This window comes from Phascolarctos cinereus, unplaced genomic scaffold, assembly GCF_003287225.1.
Source record: "Phascolarctos cinereus isolate Bilbo 61053 unplaced genomic scaffold, phaCin_HiC Scaffold_5;HRSCAF=322, whole genome shotgun sequence".
Lineage (NCBI taxonomy): Eukaryota > Metazoa > Chordata > Mammalia > Diprotodontia > Phascolarctidae > Phascolarctos > Phascolarctos cinereus.
The window spans coordinates 236,549,749-236,562,611 of record NW_027555958.1 but is presented as its reverse complement, the minus strand read 5'-3'; positions in this window follow the sequence as shown (position 1 = coordinate 236,562,611).

The window sequence follows — 12,863 nt, the reverse complement described above, 5'->3', positions numbered from 1 at the left end:
GGCAAGTCGCTTAATCCCAATTGCCTCACAAAAACCCAAAAAACCAAAAACCAAAAAACTTGGGGGCAGCTAGGTGGCACAGTGCAAAGAGCTCCAGCCTTGGAGTCAGGAGGACCTGAGTTCAAATCTGACTTCAGACACTTGATGCAACTAGCTGTGTGACCCTGGGCAAGTCACTTAACCCTGATTGCCTCACCAAAAAAAAGCAACAAACAAACAAACCCAAGAGAACACTGTTGGGGTGAGAATTCTCTGTTAGCTAATGATTCACCCCTTCAGCCCGTGAGCATTGGTTAATTTTTCAGACTAGCTCTTTGTTACTTTGGTGGGCACCAAGAGCCAGGACCTAAGGGAATGGAACACGAGGGAGAGGTGAGTTTCGGTGGGCTAGGGACAAATGAAGTGTGGTGAAAGGCAGGTTCCACCCCTGATTCATTCCTCTTCAGTGTTCGACAGCCACTCACTAATGCTGCATAAGCCCTGACTCTGCCCTGACTCTGTGTGAGAAGGGGAGGGAGGGTGTGTGAAGTGGATGGTCCTGGGCAGGTCAAAGTAAAGGAATTGAGTTGGGGAAGGTAGGTCCTGAATGAGGACGTCCCTGGTATAGGTGTAGGAGCAGTAGAGGTAAGGATAGAAAGCAGAAGACAAATTTTACCTTTCCTTCCAACAATTTACCTGGCTAATCGCCCCAAATCTCCTCACCAACCTCCCACTTTCGTTCACTGGCTTTGGCCTCCCTTTTCCTTACGGTGTCAGCCAGAAGTCAGAGCGTTGATTGCTCCCAACTCCTTGGTCCTTCAATCTTTACAGAATCATGGCATTTGAAAGTTTGAAGGGACCTTGTAGCACCCACCTAGTGTGGCTTGTATGTGAAAGAACTACCCTCTGCTACACACCTGATAACTGGCCATTTCAGTCTTTCATGAAGACCTACCAGGAGAGGGAAACCAGCACTTCCTAACAAACTGTACTTTTGGATAACTCTGACTGTTAGGAAGTTTTTTCCTAATATCAATCCTAAATTGGCCACCTCACAATTTCCCCCCATTGTTTCTGCTTTTGCTCCCTGAGGCCAAATGGAACAAGTCAATTGAATCCTTCTTCCACATGTCCACTTTTTAAATACCTGAAGAGAATAACCATGACCCCTGCTGGATCTTCTCCAAGCTAAACATTTCCATTTCCTTCAACTGATGTGCATGTGTCATGGACTCAAGGGCTCTTACCATCCTGGTTGCCCCACTCTGGATGAGCTCCACATTATCAATGTTCTTAAACAGTGGTCCCCAGAACAGAATACAATACTCCAGGTGTGGTCTGATCAGCAGGGAGACCATAACCTTCCTATTTCTGGAAGCTATCTGTGCATCTCTTAATGCAGCCCCAAACCTCGTTATCTTTTTTTTTTGGCTACCACATCCCACTACTGACTCACAGTCAACTTGTAGTTCATTAAAAATCCCTCCTTTACATCTACCACCTGGCCTCTCTCCATGCCCTCAGCTTGCTCTCCTTTTTTTTTTTTAAATTAGCATCAAGAAGTAGAATTCAGGTACCATGTGGCTAGGGAAGAGGCTGTTTGGGACACTGAGAAGGAATGGGTAAGGAAGAGAAACCTCTAAGCACTGGGCTCCTCTTGTTCCTCTGTTTCCCTGATAGCATAGGAACTGGCAGAGGTGTGGAGATGGAAGTGGGGGGGGTAGTGAGGAGGTAACTATATATCAGAAAAAAAGCAACAGAGGAGGAGTCAGAGGGTCTGGGTTCAACTCCTAGTGGTGCTTGGTATGGTCATGAGCAAATCACTGAATTTCCCTGGCCCTCAGTTTTCTCATTTGTTTTTTTTTTTAGACTTGATGATTCCTAGGATCCCTGGAGACCAATGAGTAAATCTCCAACTCAATTCCAATTCAATTTCTTGATGCAAAAGTTCCCAATCTCCCTTGGAAGTTTCTCTGTTAGGAAATTTTTCATAGCCTTGTAATGAAATTGCCCAGGGAACCCCCAAATAGAAGGCTCTCCACGTTTGCACCTTATCATCTCTGCCTCTACTTTTTATTTTCTTTCTATGACTTCATTTTTATAGGGAATGCCCAGTGAAAAACTTCATCTACCAACGGAGATAAACACCTGCTCTGCAATTTACAGTCTCAGAGATTTGCCTGGGGCAATGTGTGCAAGGTCACAGAGGTAGAATTCATCTGCAGTCACACTTGAACCTAGGTCTCCCTGACGCCAAGGCCAGTACTCCATCCACAATGTAATGCTGTCACTATTCTAGGAAGACTTTTCTTTGGAGTTATAGCTCTGGCTCACACTTCTGATCCCTTCTCTTTTTCCATAATAAATCATCCAAGTCATAACTGTCTTGGCTGGACATTTAAAATATAAGTGTAGTGGAAGTTGGATTAGAGTATACTCTATGCAGCATGTATGGGGATAGACCTAGGGGGCCCATGCCATGGAGCATGTGCTGAGACCCCTGGTCCCTTCTGGAGACAAGTATGCATTCAGACCTGAAGGCTCTGATGCTTTGGGATGTTATAGCCATACCTTGGTCCCTGTAACCACAAGAAGACAGGGAGACACCTCAAAAGAGGACTGGCCATTTTGGCCATAAGGAGCTGTCCCTAAGGTAGGCAAAGGAAAGATAATTTTGCTCTTCCTCTCTGGAATGTGGGGTATGGATCTCTCTCTCTCTCTCTCTCTCTCTCTCTCTCTCTCTCTCTCTCTCTCTCTCTCTCTCTCTCTCTCTCTCTCTCCCACACACACACACATATTTCTCTCTTCCCTCTTTCGCTGACATCATGTTTGGGAGACAGGCTATTCTCTTTCTCCTCTAGCAGCCCTGGCAGCTGTTCACACATGTGTTGCCTAGATGAGCCTAAGCCTGGGCCTCATGCCCTGGCTGCCTCATCTGTTGATATTTCTTCTCCTGAGCACAGGTGATTGACCAGTGATCCTGAGGGGACTATTCTAGCCTTGGAAGCAACCTCAAGAGTTCAAGAAGTCAAGAGCCCCTGAATTCCTCAGTTGCACTGGATGTACTGTGGAAGGTTCTCCCCTTAGATTCCATAATATTTCTAGGAGGAGATGTCTAACGACAGGAGCCCAACCCTCTGCCTAGCTTGCCAGAAGACATAGATCTTATGGGAGTTGTTCAGACACTGCAGAGCCAAAGTGAAGATGGAATGCCTATTTAACAGTCTGTAAGGGTTCCATGTTTTAATGTTTTAAGTCTAAATCTCCAGGGAGAGTGTAAAAGTAGTTATGGATTACCCTTCATGTTTAAAATCTTTCTTATTACACGCATATAATGAGTCTTTTGTATTTTAAGCATTTTTTTTTTGTGGAGACAATTAATAGCTGTCCCATATTTGTTTTACTGTGTTCACTGAGTGTCTCTCAAAGCCCTTTTGGGAAGACCTTAGACAGGAACCAAGCCTGAGCCTCAAGTGATTTCTTATGGTTTCTATGGTAGGGACCTAAAAAGCCAGACAATACAATGAAAGAGGCAGACCCTTGAGGCTCTACATCCAGGACTGAACCTCTTCTGGTCTATATGTAAGAATAATGCAAGAAAGAAAACAAAATTCCAGGCACAAACTGTATATAGAAGGTCAAATTAAAGGTATACAACTTGATTATAGAGTCCTAGTGGGCACTGCTTACCACTGCCCAGGACAGGTGGCAATGTCTTCTAGACCCAGACAGGTGGGAGGCAGGTTCTGATTGGCTGGGTTTCAGGTATAACAACAAGGTCCAGATTGAAAGGCTTCTCTATTACCATCTGATGTGTCTGTCAGACTGCACTCACTGTTCTGGATTCCATACCCCAAAATCCTTGAATGAATTTTATTCCTCAGGCCTTCTCTACCTAAGTCAATTTCTGTAAGCTGCCTCACTCTGAAAAGTCTCCTTAAATGACAGAGCAATCTGACACTCCCCCCACCTCCAAAGCAGTTGAACTCTTAGGTTTTATTGATAGAAGAGAAGTGTGCAGAATAGAGGAGGTCATCAGTCAATGCAGGTCAAATAGAATCCCAGAAACTGTGTTGCAATGGATAGAGTATTGAACCTGAACTCGGGGAGCCCTGGGTTCAAGTATGTTCAAGCGTCACTTCATATTCTTACTGGATGTGGAACTCTGAACAAGTAATTTCATATCTCTTTGGATTCTGATTTTTTTTTCCTGCACAATGAAGGACTAGATGACAGATAAACTTCTTTCCTGCTCTAAATCTTGGAACTTTTGTTCAGTTCTGGACATGGTATTTGGAGGAAGGAGGAGAGGAAGACAAGTTAGGCTACACCAGGAAGGTACACGAACAGTGACAGATTTAAGGATTGTACAATCATAGATTTAGAATGGAAAGGGACCTTAGAGATCTTATCAAAACCCCTCATTTTGAAAAATGGGGAGACTGAGGTTCAGATGATTAAGTGACTTTCCCAAGGTCAAAGAGGAAAGTAAATAACAGGTCAGAGGCCATGCCATCTGAGAATTAATTGAAGTAATTAAGGCTACTCAATTTGAAAAAGTAAAGATGGAGGGAAACATGAAAGCTGTTTTCAAATATTTGAAGGGCCATTAGGAGAAGGGAGCAGATTTATTGTAATTGAATCCAAGGGGTAGAGCTAGGAGCAATCTGCAGAAGTTATAAGGGGACATTTCACCTTAAGATAAGGAAAAGCCTCCATAACGAATAGCACCATCCCAGAGGGAATAGGTAGCATCTATTCATCTATTGAAGAAGCTCTTCAATAAGAGATAGGATGACCACACATTAGGCATTCTGGGCTTAAGGGAGTTATATTTTTTAATAAATGATCTCTTAGGTCTACTGCCTCTGAAACTCAATGGTTCTTAATCCTTAAAAAAAGTATTGATATATTTTGTTTTTAGGTCACCATTACTTTGAAAATATTCCTCTCCTCTGCCCAACCCAAAGAGTCATTTTTTATGACAAAGAATAAAAAAAGAGGAAAAAATGCAGTTCAACTAACCCACACATCCACCAAGGGTATATGCAATGTTGCACACCTCTGGTCTCCCACCTCCTCTCTTCTTTGGGGTCAAGTTTTTGTTGTTCAGTCATGACTGACTCTTTGTGATGTCATTTGGGGTTTTCTTGACAAAGATACTGGAGTATTCGCCATTTCCTTCTCTAGCTCATTTTACAGATGAGGAAACTGAAGCAAACAGGGTCACATAGCCGGTAAATGTCTGAGGCCAGATTTGAACTCAGGAAGATGAGGGCCGGCATGCTAGCTGCTGCCCCATCTAGCTGTCTGAGCCAAGGTTGCTTTGACCTCTTTTGTAAGCAAGTTCTTTTCTCTGTCATACCTCTCCCCACTGGGAACAACTTCATATTCCCTGAACTCCAGCCACTTCTGGCACTGAGAAAGCTGTTGCTCTGTTTATTCAATGACAGGATTTAGATCCAGAACAGACCATACATAGTCAACTTCATAATAAAATGTTCTACATTTATAAATAACTCCTTTAGATGTCTTGTGTCCAGAGAAGATAGAAGTAGGAATATAATTCACACACATTTGGGAAGGAGGGCTATTTATCATACAGTCAGTCACAAACTATGCCTAGACTCCCTCACATCAGTACTAGATCATTTAGGCCAGCAGTCACAAAGTGTGGTCCAAGGACTCCTCAGGGAGCCCCAAGACCCTTTCAGGGGGGTTGTAAGATCATAATTATTTTCATAATAACACCATGATGTTTTAATTTCGAATACAGTAAATATTAATAGATATAACCACATAAACACAAATTCTTTGGGGGGGAGTGAAAAAGGGTCCTATGACCAAAAAGTTTGAGAACCGGTGATCTAGTCCCACCCTTTCATTCATAGAGGAAGAAATTAAATGACTTACAGAAGGTCACACAGGGAGTCTGTGACAGTGTCTGAGTCAGATCCCGGTTTTCCTGACTGTCAGGCCAGTAATGTGTCCAAATTAGCTCCAGCAACAGGGCCAAATACTTTCTCTTGTTGTGTAGAAGTGAAACATCTTTAGTCATATACAGACTCCTTTGTAAGGCATTTAAGGTCCTCTACATTCGGACTCTAAGATATCTATCTTTCTAGGCTTATCTCAAATTCTCTCCCCAGACATTCCCCACTGCAGACAAAATGAACGGTTTTTGTTCCCTATTATTCCCTCATGCTCTCCCAGCTCTGTACCTTTGTTGATTCTGCTCTGCATGTTTAGAATGGCATCTTTACCCTCTCTCCATCAGTTTTGTTCCTACTTGTGATTTTTGAAAATTTGTGCATTTAAATCATTTATTTTTACATTAAATTATTATCTATCACTTCCTTTTCCCTCCACTCCCCAGTGAACCATTAAAAAACAAAGCTCTTCAAATAAATATGCATAGTCTAACAAAAACAAATCCCTACATTGGCCATGTCCAGAAATAGAAATCTCATTCTGTACCTTAAATCAATCACCTCTCTGGCTGGAGATACAATGAGCTACATTATCAGTTCTCTGACATCATCTACCCAGGTTTCAGAGCTAAATTCAAAAGCTATTTTGTCAAGGAAGCTTCTTTGATTTCCTCCTCAGCAGTAAGGGCTTGTCTCAGGCCTCACATAGCACTTAATTTTGTATCTCTCAAATGTATATTTGAGTTATTCAAATAATATATATATATATTTACTCATATATATACATATACATATATTATATATATATATATATCAAATTATATAATATATTATATAAATTATTTTAAGAGCCAGCATGAAGTAGTGGCTAGAAAGCTGGCCTTAGAGTCAGGAAGAGCCTTCAGGGTCAAGTATTCTCCCTGACTCATGTCAGCTTGAGACCCTAGGCAAGTTACTTAACTAATCCATGTCCCAGGCAACTCTCTAGCACTACAAGTAACAAGATAGGTTCTGATCTGTCTAGGTGTTGAGTTTCCTCTCCAGGAATTCCTGGTACCAATTAATCCCCAGATCTATTTTCCCTCCACCTCACAAATACGAATTCCCTGAGAGCAGGAACATTGCCTTATTTAAACATTGTGTCTTTCCCACCAGCTAGCACTGTGCTCTGCACACATTAGACACCCAATAAACTTGTTGGATGAATTGTTTCCTGTTGTATAACATGTAGCATCTTAAAGTAACTATGACTTTAAGTAGACCCAAATATTATGATCAAGCATGTTACAATGTAATAAAAACTACGAGAGAGACAGCCGACCTTGGGCTCAGCAGCGTCCAGATACAGTACATCATTTTAATGAAAATCTCCAGTTAGAGGAACTGTCTGTTTTAGGCTGAAATTTTAATCAAAAGCAGGCACGGCTGGTGCAGTTAATAAAACTTCCTGTGTGCTGTTGGCTTTAGATGAAGCTTCTCTGTTCTGTACATCATCTAGACAGTTCTAAGAGCAGAGGCCTGTCTCAGACGGGGCAGATGCTGCTGAGGGGGGACCTAAGAGTGCATCGGAGGAAACTCAGCTTCTACAGCTGCTAGAAAAACTCCCAGCCTTCCCCTGAGCTTACCAGCCTAGGTTACACAAAGAGGAAACAGCTCTCTATATTAGCAACTGCCACGTGAGGGGAGGCTGGAAAGGTGGGCAAAGAATCTGGTCTTTTTTGAAGGGCAGAAGCTCTATCTTCCTTCCAGGCTGATGGAGAGGAATCAGTGCTAATTCTGAGAGAGCCCCTGCCCTGTCCCAGCTCCGTGTGTGTGTGTGTGTGTGTGTGTGTGTGTGTGTGTGTGTGTGTGTGTGTGTGTGTGAGTGTTTTGCAGAAGTAAGCTAAGATCAAATGACTCTTATTCAAAAAATAACAATGAACAGACCTAGTCAGCTAGCTACCTTGTTGTAGCCCTACTTGCTCCTGCTGTCACTGAGTTGTTTCAGGCATGTCCAACTCTTTGTGACCCCATTTAGGGTTTTCTTGGCAAAGGTACTGAAGTGGTCTGCCATTTCCTTCTTCAGCGCATCTAGCATAAGAAAACTGAGGCAAACAGGATTAAGTGACTCGCCCAAGGTCACACAGCTAGCAAGTGTCTGAGGCCAGATTTGAACTCAGGAAGATGAATCTTCCTGACTCCAGGCCCAACACTCATGCACTGTGCCACCTGGCTGCCCTACTACATATAACGAAATATAAAAAGAAAAGGAAAACACAATGCTTTGGTTCTGAGGGAACACCAGAGAGCGTCTGAATGCAGTGACATATTACCTCCCCAAACTGGACCCATGTTTCACGGCCCAACTCAAGTCTCATTGCTCCATGAACCTCAACATTCTTCCTGGCGATCAGCCTGCAGTGACCCCACTCCTTTCTCTGGATTCCTCTTTTGCAGCTTGGTGCAGAGGGATAAGTGTTTAATTTGGAGTCAGGGGATATGGGTTCAAACCTCGCTCTGCCAGTGACCAACTGTGTGACCTTGGTCAAGTCACATAATCTCCCTGAGCCTCAGTTTCCTCAACTGTGAAATAAGGGCATGGTCTAAATGGCTGCTGAAATCCCTTCGTTCTCTAGCTTTAAACATATGCTGCTATGGGGTGAGGGTATTAAGCTGAGCCAGAGATGACTCTATACCCTTTCTAGCCTCTTTTGCTCCTCTTCCCCCTACCCCCACCCAACCTGCTTAGTTATGACCCTGGGTCTGAGCAGCTAAAGGAATTCCCAGCCTATGCCAATAAGTCTGCTCATTCCCAGCTTGTTTGTTCTTGTTTTGGTTGGTTTCTTTCTCCATCTCGATTTTAAATGCATTTCCTTGCCTTTCTGGCCTCCCAGAGCTCGCCAGGCTAATTTAATCCATTCTCCGTAATTGTCAGCCGACTCTCATTTAGACCTGTTGTCATTTCTATTAAAAAAAACAAAACAAAAAAAAAACCCAACCAAAGCACCGCCACCCCCTCCCAGGGTCAAGGGCTGAATGGGAGAAGTTCATTAGTCTTTATGGCCCTGGTGATATTTCATTGCCTGACGTGTGGATCTGGCCCTTGGACGCCAACGCTTCTTGGGGCTGCACGGCTGACTGCTGAGCTTGACTGTATTGATTGCATCTGTAATGAGATGATATGCTCTTCGGAGTGGCTGTTGTAAATACCTTGGCTACTGACAATAAAGGGGGAAGATTTCTGTTAAGAAGCAGAAACCACCTGGGATTTTAGACAGCACTAGAGCCTTTGGAGAAGGGAGTCACCACAAGCATCACCTCCTACATAGCTCCCCACTCCAACCCCATCCCCCCAGCTCCTGCTGGATGTGAATAGCACTTATCTTTTGTGCCAGTAGGTGGCTCAGGATTTGTTCTCTTTCTATCTCCAATTAGTATCTCACTGCCACCAGGGTTTCCTTTTGGAACTCAGTTCCCCACCATCCAGTTTAGGCCCCGGGGGAAGATGTAGCCTTTTGCTTTTCTCCTTCTCTTGAAAACATCATTCACCTTCCTAGGTGTTTTGGACCAGATTTGTTGCAAAGCATTTCTCTACTGAAGTCCTCTTACGCCTCATCAATCAACAACCATTTATAAAGTACCTACTCTGTGTTAGGCACTGAGGATATAAAGCTAAAAAAAAAACAGCCCCTGCTGTCAAGGGACTTGAATTCTATCAGGAGAAAGATATGTGTATATATGTGTTGTGTATGTATGCATATATGTGTGTATGTGTGTGGAGAGAGAAAGAGAGAGGGAGAGAGAGAGTGGGGGGAGGGAGAGAGAGATGAAAGAGAGAGCTCGAGAGAGAGTGCTCATATTTATATAGAGCTTATTATGTGCCAGGCATTGTGCTAAGCATCACACACACACAAGATATATACATATACATACATACATATGTATTTTATATATATAAAACACAAAACTAGGACTATTTATTTGACTAGGAAAGCCAAAATCAAAATGTTTCTTTTCGTAAAATTGCAAGGTAAATAAATACAAAATTCTGTTATGTCAACATTGATATCACTTAAATTTCATTAGTTTAATGAGATTTCTGTTTTGACCTAATAAATTTGATAGGAATATCACAAACAAGTCCTATAATGCTGCATATTAAGTCATCATTAACATTCTGATGGTAGAGACAATACAATTGTGATCATCCCCCTACCAAATTACTTTCATATATATTAGTTACTCAGTTGTAGAATCATTTAGATTACCAATGTCTTAAATGATTTTTATGTACTGGCACAAAGTCATTTCAAGGCTTTCACAATCAAATTTTGAAGGGTTGTATTTTTAAAACATTTTTATAATACAGAAAATTTTAAATTTTCAACCCAAAAGAAATTTTGGTCCATGATAAACATTGCCTTTCCTGTTAGAATGTTAATTTCTTGGGAGCAGGGATTTTTGTCATTTTTGTATTTTTATCACCAATGCCCAGCACAGTAGGTTCTGGCACCTAATAGGCCCTTAATATCTGTTGGTGATTGGTAAGTTCAGTTCAAAAGAATCATTAAAGGAACTAGAACATTTTTCTCACCTTTCTAAGTGTTGCCATTTCATGTCCTAAAACTCTGAAGATAATATTTGTAAAGCATTCCGTACAGTGCCTAGCACTGTAGCAGGCGCTTGATAAATTTTTCTTCTCTCCCTTCCTCCCCTCCTCCTCCTCCCTTTTGCTCCATTTAACATACTCTTTTAACCAGAAAGCAAACATACACATTAAATATGGGAGAAGAGAATTTGGATAGATGGAAATAAGTAATTAAAGATGAAAAGAAATCGAGATATCCATTGGCTAGTGGCTTCTAAAGGAACTAGAAACTGACAAGCCATGCCCCAATATTATAGAGAAGTATCCCTCTATTACTGGTGGCATTTTCTTAGTTCCAGGACCTAGCCTTTCCTTTAGTAAGCTTTTAGCAAATTTGTGTTGAACATTCATTTCAAACTCACAATGGGGAGAGGGGGCAAGGAGGTTCTTTGAGTCCATAAGGTAAAAGACAATACTACTGGAGGTGGAGTAATCTTTCTTACCCTCTGTTAATATCATCATTACTTTTTTAATGCTGAAAAACCTTCACATTCCAATTCTTAGGGAATCAGCTAACTTATCCATTTTCATAACGGCTTCTTAAGCATTAGCAAAATGTAATGGAGTTTAAATTATTCCAGCTAAATATTAGAAGTTTAAATTTGAAAAAGCACATAATAATACTTAAAAGGAAAAGCAAGATTTTATATATATATATATATATATATTAGAGATTTTGTGTTGCGCACAATTCTCCTTTTCTGTTCTGTTTGCATAAGGAAATGATAATTATATTTGGTCTTCATTAAGTTCAGATAAAAAATAAAATTTAGATTTAATGAGTAGAGGAAAAAATAATAAAAAAAATTAAAAGCACAAAATAATAGCCCAAGGTTGTCTTTGATATTCTTTAGAAGGTTCAAGTCAGACATCAAATGTTATAACTAAGTAATAAGTACATGAAACTGTCAAAACTAAAACTGGGCAGTATTTTTTTAGAGCCATGCATCAGAATCATTAATGATACATTAATAAGAAAGATGTGTTCATTTATTTTCTGAAGGTTCCATAGTGAAAATGAAAGTTCTCAACAAGAAGTTTGCTCACAAGTCAATTTGATTCAAAAGGTCAATGCTGTTAAGAACAGAGGCAAATCAAACTTGACATTGATTATATTTTCATGAGAAAGTTATCTTTAAAAAAAAAGAGTTGTCTAAAAGTGCCATAAATTTCTTCTGCACCAGTTCCACTAAAAAAAAAAAAAAGACGACCCTAAAATGGACAAGCCTGTCATATGCACAGTCCTATCTGGAAGAATGAAGTCATTTATAAGCTCAGTGCTGAGCCAGGAACTTATAAGATAAAGGATTGGTTGATGTTAAATAAGTTACTTGCAAGATGAGCTAATAATATGCTACTATTTCTGCTTTGGTGAAAAAGTGATGATTTTTCAGGAAGGTGTGTGGAGGCACCCCACTGCCCAAGGGATCCATCATCAGAACAAGTAAACAGAGGATCTGGGTTGGAGGGTGCAAGTAAATTTCCCACAGCTTATTTTACGAGCCTGAAGTAGAGATTTTGGCACGTTTCCTTGTCTGTGACATCTCAAATAGTCAACATTCCATCCTGAATGGAGCTACAAGGTTGCTAGTTGGGATGTCTATCAACACAGCATCACCAGTCGATGACAGTATCTGAGAGGATTCATTTCCATGTTGTCAGACATCCCATATTTTTTAACTGTCCAATTAAATACAGTGAAAAATCTCAGCAACTGGAAGGAAGACCACTACATGAAGTGTACTGTGGTTTATATTCTCTATCATCACTGTGGAGGATAAATTTCTCCCATCTTTTCAGAAGACAATTTCTGGACATCTGCCTGTAGTACTCATATAATATGGTCTACGCTATTGGAAAGACTGCCTGGACCAATATGTTGGTGGGCTTTGATTTTCTGTAATTCTTCCCTTTTCACCAAAATGATGACATTTCTGCTTGACTAAACCTTATTGATTTGATGGAAAAGAAAAATTACTACACTTTCTGTTGATGAAGCAGCTATAATTCTTTCCTGATCCAAAAAAACACAAGTCCATTACATGACCAGGGTCTCCAATGTCACATAGTAACTGATGGTCCCTTTTGAACCCTCCAACAAAGCTTGAGTTATCAATATCTCCCATGCATCAGAGTGAAACATTGCTTTCCTCATTGTTCCAAGAGCTTAGTATGAAAGTTTTTAGAAGGCTACAAACTACCTGAGGGCATAGCCATCAGCTGGTTTTGCTAGTTTTCTGGGACACATTAGTGTAAATCTCTATAGGTGAGAGGCCTCTACTATAGGAGGTTATTAAATAGGAATCATAGGGACTTTAGGAATATCA